The sequence below is a fragment of the Arachis ipaensis genome, chromosome B10 (assembly GCF_000816755.2).
Source record: "Arachis ipaensis cultivar K30076 chromosome B10, Araip1.1, whole genome shotgun sequence".
Lineage (NCBI taxonomy): Eukaryota > Viridiplantae > Streptophyta > Magnoliopsida > Fabales > Fabaceae > Arachis > Arachis ipaensis.
In genome coordinates this window covers 21,912,486-21,922,153 of record NC_029794.2, presented here as the reverse complement: position 1 = coordinate 21,922,153, position 9,668 = coordinate 21,912,486, and positions in this window count along the sequence as shown.

The following is a 9,668-nucleotide window of genomic DNA, read 5'->3' as shown; positions in this document are numbered from 1 at the left end:
TCGAGAGATTAGTAAATAATTAACCAATAAATTAATTATCATTTAAAAAAATTATAAAATTAAATTTTATATTTTAATGAAGTAGAAATAATTAAAATATTTTAACACTAATTTTAAAAGATTTGGTCCAAAATCGGGTCGAACGGACCAAACTGAGCGAATCGGACCCATAACGGGCCCAAGGCCCAACCCAGTTCATTAAAACACAAGAGCATAAGCTATTCTCTCTCCTAAAAACAATGAAACACGCTGAAGCTCATAGAAAGGGGGAAGACATTTCCAAAATCACAAACCCTTGGTTTGATTTGAAATTAAGATAACTTTTGATCCGAAGCTCCGATCGCCGCACCATTTGCAGCCACGCAATCACCGTGTCGAGCTTTACAAAATCCACCGAACAATTTAGTTGGTAAGTCACATCTTCTCACCCATCTGCTCCTCCTATAATTTCTAATTTCTTGAGCCTTGGTGTTGAGATTCTATTGAATTTTGATGTTTAGGAGCATATTAATCTTGAGATATTACTGGGTCTTGCTTCAATTTCGCGATGGTATGGTGAGACAACTCTAACCCTTGTGAAAAATCTGTGGTATAGTGAAACCCCTATTGATTGAGTAATATTTATTGGTATTAGATGTGAATTATGGGTTTGTGAGGCATGTAGATGGAATTGGAGGCTAATTGGTGGTGTTGGTAAGCTGAATTTGGGCTGCGGTAACTGAATTTTCTGTTTGGTGCACTATTTGGGCTGTGGACACTTGAGGATTGGTGACCTTGAGGTGTCCTTGGCTTAGCAAGATTAGCCAAGGCATGGTTTTGGTTTCTCGTAGATTATAATGTCTCTCAAGGAATTGTAGGGAGGTGTATTTATTATTGGTTATGGAAAAGTATCTTTTTGGATTTTTGAATAAGGAACAAGAAATGTAAATGATAAGAATTTAAATTAATAACTAAGAAAAACTCTTGGCAAGGTATGAGAATTAGACGTTCTATCCTAGTTATCCTTATCAATTGTGATGAGAATTGTTTGTTGCTCCCACTTGGTTAACCTCTAACTATGAAGGTAAGTCAAATGGATAAATCAATATGAATCCTCAAGTCCTAGTCAACTCCCAAGGAAAGACTAGAGTTAGTGAAATTCAAGTCAATTAGCAACTTTCAATTATCAATCAACAACGGAGTTTGATAACTCAAGAGTTTCTAATTACTCAACCAAAGCTAAGAATGTAAAAAGCTAAATTAAAATCATAAATATGAAATACCTCAAATTGCATTAAATAAAGAAATCAAATCTAACATGGAGTTCATAAACCAAATTAGGAAAATAAATAAACTAGAATGCTAGAATAAATAAAAGTAGAAGAGAAACGAAATTAAAGGAACATTGAACCTGGAATTGAGAAGGAATAAACCTAAAACTAAGAGAAATCCTAAAACCTAGAGGGAGGAGAGAGCCTCTCTCTCTAGAAACTACATCTAAAACCTAAGATTGTGTGAATGAAAGTTGTATGAGTTGTCTTTTTTTGATTCCCCCACTCTGCAGTTTTTAATCTGTGTTTCTGGGCCGAAATCTGAGTCAAAAATAGCTCAGAAATTTCTCCCAGCGTTTTCTAATGCGTCCAGCACGTGGCTCTGTCACACGTACGCGTCGTCCACGCATACGCGTGGATTGAAATTTTGCCAGGTCACGCGTACACTTGATCCACGCGTGCGCGTTGCCTATCTTCAGAAAAACTATGGCAAATTATATATCATTTCGAAGCCCCGGATGTTGGATTTTCAATGCAACTGAAAACGTTTCATTTGGACCTTTGTAGCTGAAGTTATGGTCTGTTAAGTACGAAGAGGTCAGGCTGGACAGCTTAGCAATTCCTTCAACTTCTTGTATTCCTTCCACTTTTGCATGTTTCCTTTCCATCTTCTAAGCCATTCCTGCCCTATAAACCCTGAAATCACTTAACACACATATCACGGTATCGAATGGTAATAAGAGAGGATTAAAATTAGTAATTTAAGGCCAAAAAAGCATGTTTTCAATCATAGCACAAAATTAGGAAGGAAAATGTAAAACCATGCAAATTGTATGAATAAGTGTGAGTTTAGTGGATGAAATCCACTTAATTAAGTACAAAATGTATCACGAAATAGTGGTGCATCAAATCTCCCCACACTTAAACATTAGCATGTCCTCATGCTAAGTTCAAGAGAAGCTATAAAGGAGTGAAGGCAGAATGGTGGAACTTATGCAATGCAACCTATTTAAATGTGAATGTAACGAAATGCAAAATACTCTACCGACTTGGTTAAAGTAAACAAATTCTCCAAGACAAATATAAATCAGATTCCACTAATTTAAATCACACAATAAAAGACAAGTAAGCTTGTAAGAAGATAGCTCATGAAAGCAGGGAACATAGAATCAAGCATTAAATCCTCACTGGTAGTGTATATGCACTCTAATCTCTCAAGTGTCTAGGGTTAATTCACTCTACTCTTCTCTAGTCATGCTTTTTAAACTTTGTTCTTCATCTAACCAATCAACAAAAATTTAGTATATCAATGCAAATATCATGAGGTCTTTTCAAGGTTGTAATGGGGCTAAGGTAAGGGTGATGATATATGTATGGTCAAGTGAGCTATAATATGAATCTTTGACTAACTTAAGCTCTCACCTAACACATACACACTCTATATACTTCTAAAATCATGCCTAGCTACCCATAATTCCCACTTTTGTATCATATACTCATGTACCAAATATTTCTTTAGTTTCACCACATATGCATTGACCTTTTATTAAACTTGACACTGGAGTAATTTTGTCCCCTTATTTATTTATTTACTTATATTTATTTGATTTTTTTAAGGTAAAAATAAACATAACATATCAATGCACATGGTATTTTAATTTTTCTGGTCTCACATGAGTAGGCACCCAAATTCCCAATATTTTATCAATAGAACACTGTACACTTTCATCAACCCAAGTTCCCACAGTTCCCCACACTTAATTAATACACAATCTCTAACTTAAGCTAACCAAAGATTCAATTGGGGTAATTAATTATTTTTCCGCTTAAGGCTAGTGATGTGGTAAAATATAGAACAAAAGGGGATTAAAAGGCTCAAAGTAGGCTATTTGGGATAAGTGAGCTAATAACAAATAATGGCCTCAATCATATGCAAGCATGTAAATTCACTAAACAATGGACATATAGAATGAAACAAAATATAGATTGCAATCATAGAGAAGAAAACACACAAGAATAAAATATTATGGTTAAATAGTGTAACCATGTAATTAAGCTCAAATCTCACAGGTTGTGTGTTCTTAGCTATAATTCATGTTCCAATTTACCATCCTCAATCAAGTTTAACAAAAAAATTTTAATTTAAATTAGTAAAATATTATAAAATAGAGTCTTGAAAAGAAAATATTACTTCAACCAAGTAGTAGCTAAATGCACAAAAACAAACAAACATACAGTCAAACATGCAAATGCAACAACTAATTTAACAACGAAAATTAAACATTGGTGTTTGAGAAGGAAATAACTAACCCACGGAAGTTGGTATCGACCTCCCCACACTTAAAGATTGCACCGTCCTCGGTGCATGCTAAGATGTGTACGTGGTTGGGTGGCTCCAACTGATGCCTTTCTCTAAAGATTGTGCGTATGTACGGGCTTGTTTGTTGTCCCATTGGGAAGCGTTTCCCTTTCCCTTCTCCGGTGGCCATCCTGAAACAAGAGGAAAAAGGAGAAAAGTAACCCAGAAATAAAGATAAGAAACAAATAAAATATGGTTGGGTGTATGCCGAATAATGAGGGTCTCAATTACATGGTAGCTACAACATGCAAGTGAGAAAACTGTATAAGCACATGGCATATCAATAGTGAAAAAATTACAACAATGGGGAAGAGATAGTAGGTAATGAAAGACAGTGGAAGTTCATGTCAATGCAAAAGGAATACAAGTATCATAGAAGATTGGCATTGATTTAAGTAATATTACCCAACAGTGTAGAACAAGTCACTAAGCACTATAAAAATACCAGAAAAGATACAACAGTTGAATAAGAACATTTAAAACCAATGGTAAAAGAATAACTTAGAAAAAAATAAAAGAATTATACACAAAATTAAAATACAATGAATGGAAGTATGCAATTAAATTAAGTAAAGATAGAGGAGAGAGAAAACAGGTGAGAAGTTTAAAGAAAGAGAGAAGAAGTAAGTAAGAAAGGAGGAAGAAAGAAGGAGAAAGGAGAGAAGTAGGAAGTAAAAAATTAAAAACAGGGCGCGACGCGTACGAGTGCATCACGCGTACGCATGAAAACTGAGTTGGCCGTTCGACGCGTAAGCGTCGCCCACACGTACGTGTGGGTGGTCTGAAAGCGAAATGACGCGCACGCGTCAGGGACGCATACGCGTAGAATGATTTTGTGCCTCTAGCACAGTCCCATCGCAAGGGCAGCACAACTCTCGGGTCAAACACCAATTTACGCCGATTGTCCTATCCACGTGTGCGCGTGGGTGACGCGTACGCGTAGATTTCCCAGGTTACAGGTGACGCGCATGCGTCCTAAATGCATACGTGTGGCTCAAATTGTGTGCAGAGCATACCAGCCGCACGATTCCATCATAACTTTCTGTTCGTTGGATTGGATAGCAAAATGTGGGATTGACGCCCGCACGTGGCCTATGCGCACGCGTGGGTTGCCCCTTTTTTTTTTTATGCAGGAAGCAAAATGCAGAATGCAGGTGATGATGCAGAGATTATGAATGAAAACTAATAAAAATAAAAGAAAATAAAACTAAAGAATAAAACAAAATAAAATAAAACTAAGACTGAAAAAGAAGGATCATACCATAGTGGGTTGTCTCCCACGTAGCACTTTTAGTTATTGTCCTTAAGTTGGACAATTGGTGAGTTCCTTGTCATGGAGGCTTGTGCTTGAACTCATCTAGGAATCCCCACCAGTGTTTGTAATTCCAATAGCCTCCGGGATCCCACACTAGTTGCATAAAGCCTGTAAGCAAGTTAAAGCAAGTGACAAGGCCCTAATAGTGTTGATTACTAGAATGAATTCCGGGGTCCCAAACCTTGCTTTTGCACCTGTCTTCGCATTGATCATCATTGTCCCAACCGGGTGGCAAACAATTTGAATTCTCACTGAAGCGTCCAAACAACTTCCTAGACCCATTCAATTGAGCTCTACACCAATCCTTGTACTTCAATTTGGAGCATGCAACCGTATTGAACCTTGCAGGACGACTCCTACCACTAACCATCTTCCTCTTACTCTTAAAGCCACAAAGAGCTCTAAGTTGACCATCTGTCTCAAGCAAAGCATATTCAAGTGGGTTAATTAAGCTTAGAGATGAAAGATTTACCCACTTGAATGAAGGAATGGATGGTGATGGCTTTGGGGAGAGGTCTCCAACAACTTTGGTAAGGTGATTTTTAGCTCCATTCCCTTGAGCTCTTCTTTGACAACTTCCACCTCTTTGCAAGCTTCTGTAACATTAACCTCTTCCTCTAGTTCAATGGGAGAGAGTTCAATTATAGGTAGAAACTCATTAATTATTGAACCTGTCTCATGATCAGCCGCTTCCAAGTCTTCAACCATGATATGCCTTGGAGGTTGTACATCATCCTCAACATCAAATTCAACCGTCTTGGAAGGAGGCTCTATGACTTGAGGTTCAAATGTTGGTTCCGCATCTCCTAAATCTTCAACCACTTCCTCTTCTTCAGTAATTTCAGCTTTCTCCATTTGCTCTAGTACAAAATCCAGCTCCTCCTTGTTGACTTTCATCTCTCGACAACTTCCTTCAAGGGTCTCTCCTACCGCCACCTTTAGGGCCTCCTCTAGCTTCTTGTGAAGTATGAGATCCATTTCGTTCCTAAGATGATCCCTTCTCTCTTGTTCCATGTCACTAGCATAATTGGGATCGTGTTGCTCTTGGATTGATGGATATGGGTATTCTTGCACGTGGGGAGGTGGTGCAGTAAAGTTTGAGGGTTGAATGTTGGAGGTATTCGATGATCCAATCTGGGAGACGAGGGCTTGTATACCGGAGGTCAGATCGGTAAGTGTGATTTCCATGGTCTTAACAGAGTGAAGCAACTTGTCATTGGGGGATGAAGGGGGGAAATTGTTTTGGAATTGGGATGGTTCTATGTATGGTTCATATGGTGGATAAGGATTAGGGTCATATGGGGGTGTTTGGTGGTAAGGGGCTTGTGAGTATGGTGGTTCAAAATTATGTTGANNTGGTGGTTGTTGATAATCAAAAGAGTGCTCACCATAGCCATTAACTTGGTATGCCTCTTGGAATGGCTCTTGGTCATAGTATGTTGGTGGAGGTTGTTGCCAAGAGGGATGATAAAATCCTTGTGGCTCCTCCCATCTTTGATTCTCCCATCCTTGATGCATATTCTCAGTGTAGCGTCCATTCCCTACAACATAATTAGACCCAAACTCATAGCCAAAGGGGTGAGAACTCATAGTAGTAAGATAAAGTAAAAACTAATAAAAATTAATGAAAATAAACTCCTAAAACTAGAAACACGAACAAAGAACGAAAAAGCAAAATTATTTACAATAACCAATAATAAGGTACACGTTTGCAATTCCCCGGCACGGCGCTATTTTGACGAACAGATTTTTGCTAGTAAAGAATTCAGATATAAGTTCTCGTTGCAAGTATAGTTTCTAAACTAACAATAATCCTTTCGTACAAAAACTTGTTTGTCATTAAAGCAAACTCAATAAAATTCATAAACCGAAGTGTTTAAACCTTGGGTCGTCTCTCAAGGAATTGCAGGGAGGTGTATTTATTATTGGTTATGGAAAAGTATCTTTTTGGGTTTTTGAATAAGGAACAAGGAATGTAAATGATAAGAATTTAAATTAATAACTAAGAAAAATTCTTGGCAAGGTATGAGAATTAGACGTCCTATCCTAGTTATCCTTATCAATTGTGATGAGAATTATTTATTGCTCCCACTTGGTTAACCTTCTAACTATAAAGGTAAGTCAAATGGATAAATCAATATGAATCCTCAAGTCCTAGTCAACTCCCAAGGAAATACTAGAGTTAGTGGAATTCAAGTCAATTAGCAACTTTCAATTATCAATCAACAACGGAGTTTGATAACTCAAGAGTTTCTAATTACTCAACCAAAGTTAAGAATGTAAAAAGCTAAATTAAAATCATAAATATGAAATACCTCAAATTGCATTAAATAAAGAAATCAAATCTAACATGGAGTTCATAAACCAAATTAGGAAAATAAATAAACTAGAATGCTAGAATAAATAAAAGTAGAAGAGAAACTAAATTAAATGAACATTGAACCTGGAATTGAGAAAGAATAAACCTAAAACTAAGAAAAATCCTAAAACCTAGAGAGAGGAGAGAGCTTCTCTCTCTAGAAACTACATCTAAAACCTAAGATTGTGTGAATGAAAGTTGTATGAGTTGTCTCATGTGTTTCCCCCATTCTGCAGCTCTTATTTTGTGTTTTTCGGGCTTGGAACTGGGCCAAAAGGAGCCCAGAAATCACCCCAGCGCTTTCTGCAACTTCCTGCACGTGGCGCATGTCACGCGTGCACGTCGTTTGGCAAAATTCCTTGTCACGCGTACGCGTCAGTCACGCGTACGCATCGCTCGTCTTCTGCGCTAGGCACACGTACGCATAGTCCATGTGTATGCGTCGCTGCCAGCTCCTCAAAACTCCATTTTTCGTATTCCTTCCACTTTTGCATGTTTCCTTTCCATCCTCTATGCCATTCCTACCCTATAAAGCCTGAAAGCACTCAACATACAGATCACGGCATCTAATGGTAATAAAGGATAATTAAAATTGACAGTTTAAGGGCTCAGGAAACATGTTTTCAACTATATCACAGAATTAGGAAGGAATTGTAAAACCATGCCATTTATATGAATAAGTGAGCAAAGAATTGATAAAAACCACTCAAAGCAGCACAATATAAACCATAAAATAGTGGTTTATCATTGACCGTAGGATAAGTTGGATTAGTTGGGCTTGTTATAGATTAGTGATTCTTGATGTACATGATGAGATAATTATGATAATGTGGTGGATTATTAATTGTTGATGAGGTTGATGGTTGATGATGAGTGATGTTAGTGATATATTGTTAAATTATGCATAAATGTTGTTTAATTATGAAGTTATTGTTTTGAAATTGATAGAATTGGATATTTATGTGTTGCGAAAGGGGTGAAAAGAGTATGGAATGGTTATGGATGGAATTTGGTGTTGTTTTGGATTGAGAAACTTGGGTTTTTGAGATTTTGAGTGAAAACTTGGTTTTTGGCCAAATTTCAGCGAGCCATAACTTGGCTTCCAAACCCTCGATTTCTCTCAAATTTTTTTATATAAAAATTGAGTTTGTGATGTTTATGCCGTTCAAAGAACGAATGAAAAACGATTTTTAACGAAAAAGTTATGGGCATCGGAAGTTTGATGTGTAAAAGGGAATTTTGCAGCATTAATAGCTTTTTGGCATTTTTGAGGGACTCGCATACGTGAGTGCACACGCAACGTGACCATTTAGTTCTGTTCATACGTGTTCACGTATGTGGGAGTGTGCTGATGAGCGGATAATTTATACGCTTTTTGGCATTGTTTTTAGTATGTTTTTAGTATATTTTAACTACTTTTTATTATATTTTTATTAGTTTTTATTTAAAATTCACTTTTCTGGACTTTACTATGAGTTTGTGTGTTTTTCTGTGATTTCAGGTATTTTCTGCCTGAAATTGAGGGACCTGAGCAAAAATCTGATTCAGAGGCTGAAAAAGGACTGCAGATGCTGTTGGATTCTGACCTCCCTGCACTCAAAGTGAATTTTCTGGAGCTACAGAAGCCCAATTGATGCGCTTTTAATTGCGTTGGAAAGTAGACATCCAAGGCTTTCCAGCAATATATAATAGTCTATACTTTGCCCGAGATTTGATGGCCCAAATCGGCGTTCAAAGTCAGCTCAAGAATTCTGGCGTTTAACGCCAGAACTGGCACAAAAACTGGAGTTAAACGCCCAAACTGGCACAAAAGCTGGCGTTTAACTCTTAGTTGTGTGGAGTTACAAAAGTGTGATTGTAATTTCGTGCACCATGTGCCGCGTACGCGAGAGGTAAAAATTATATGCTCGCGTATGCGGGCAAATGTCATGCGAAGTGAACAGTCCAGAAGGACTCTGGGGTCATATGCTCACCCCATTACAGCTACATATGGGAGTAGCATCTGTATACCTCCCATCAAAGCAAGCAGCTTTGAGCTAAATCCTCAGCTCATTATCATAGTGCAGCAAAATTGCCAGTATTCCGGTCTTCCACAGGAAGAACCTACTGAGTTTCTGGCACAGTTCTTACAAATTGCTGACACAGTACGTGATAAAGAAGTGGATCAGGATGTCTATAGATTATTACTGTTTCCATTTGCTGTAAAAGATCAAGCTAAGAGGTGGTTAAATAACCAACCCACAGCAAGCATAAAAACATAGAGACAGTTGTCAGACAAATTCCTGAATCAATTTTACCCTCCAAGAAGGATGACACAGCTAAGGCTGGACATCCAAGGCTTTAAACAAGAGGATCATGAATCCCTTTATAATGCCTGGGAGAGGT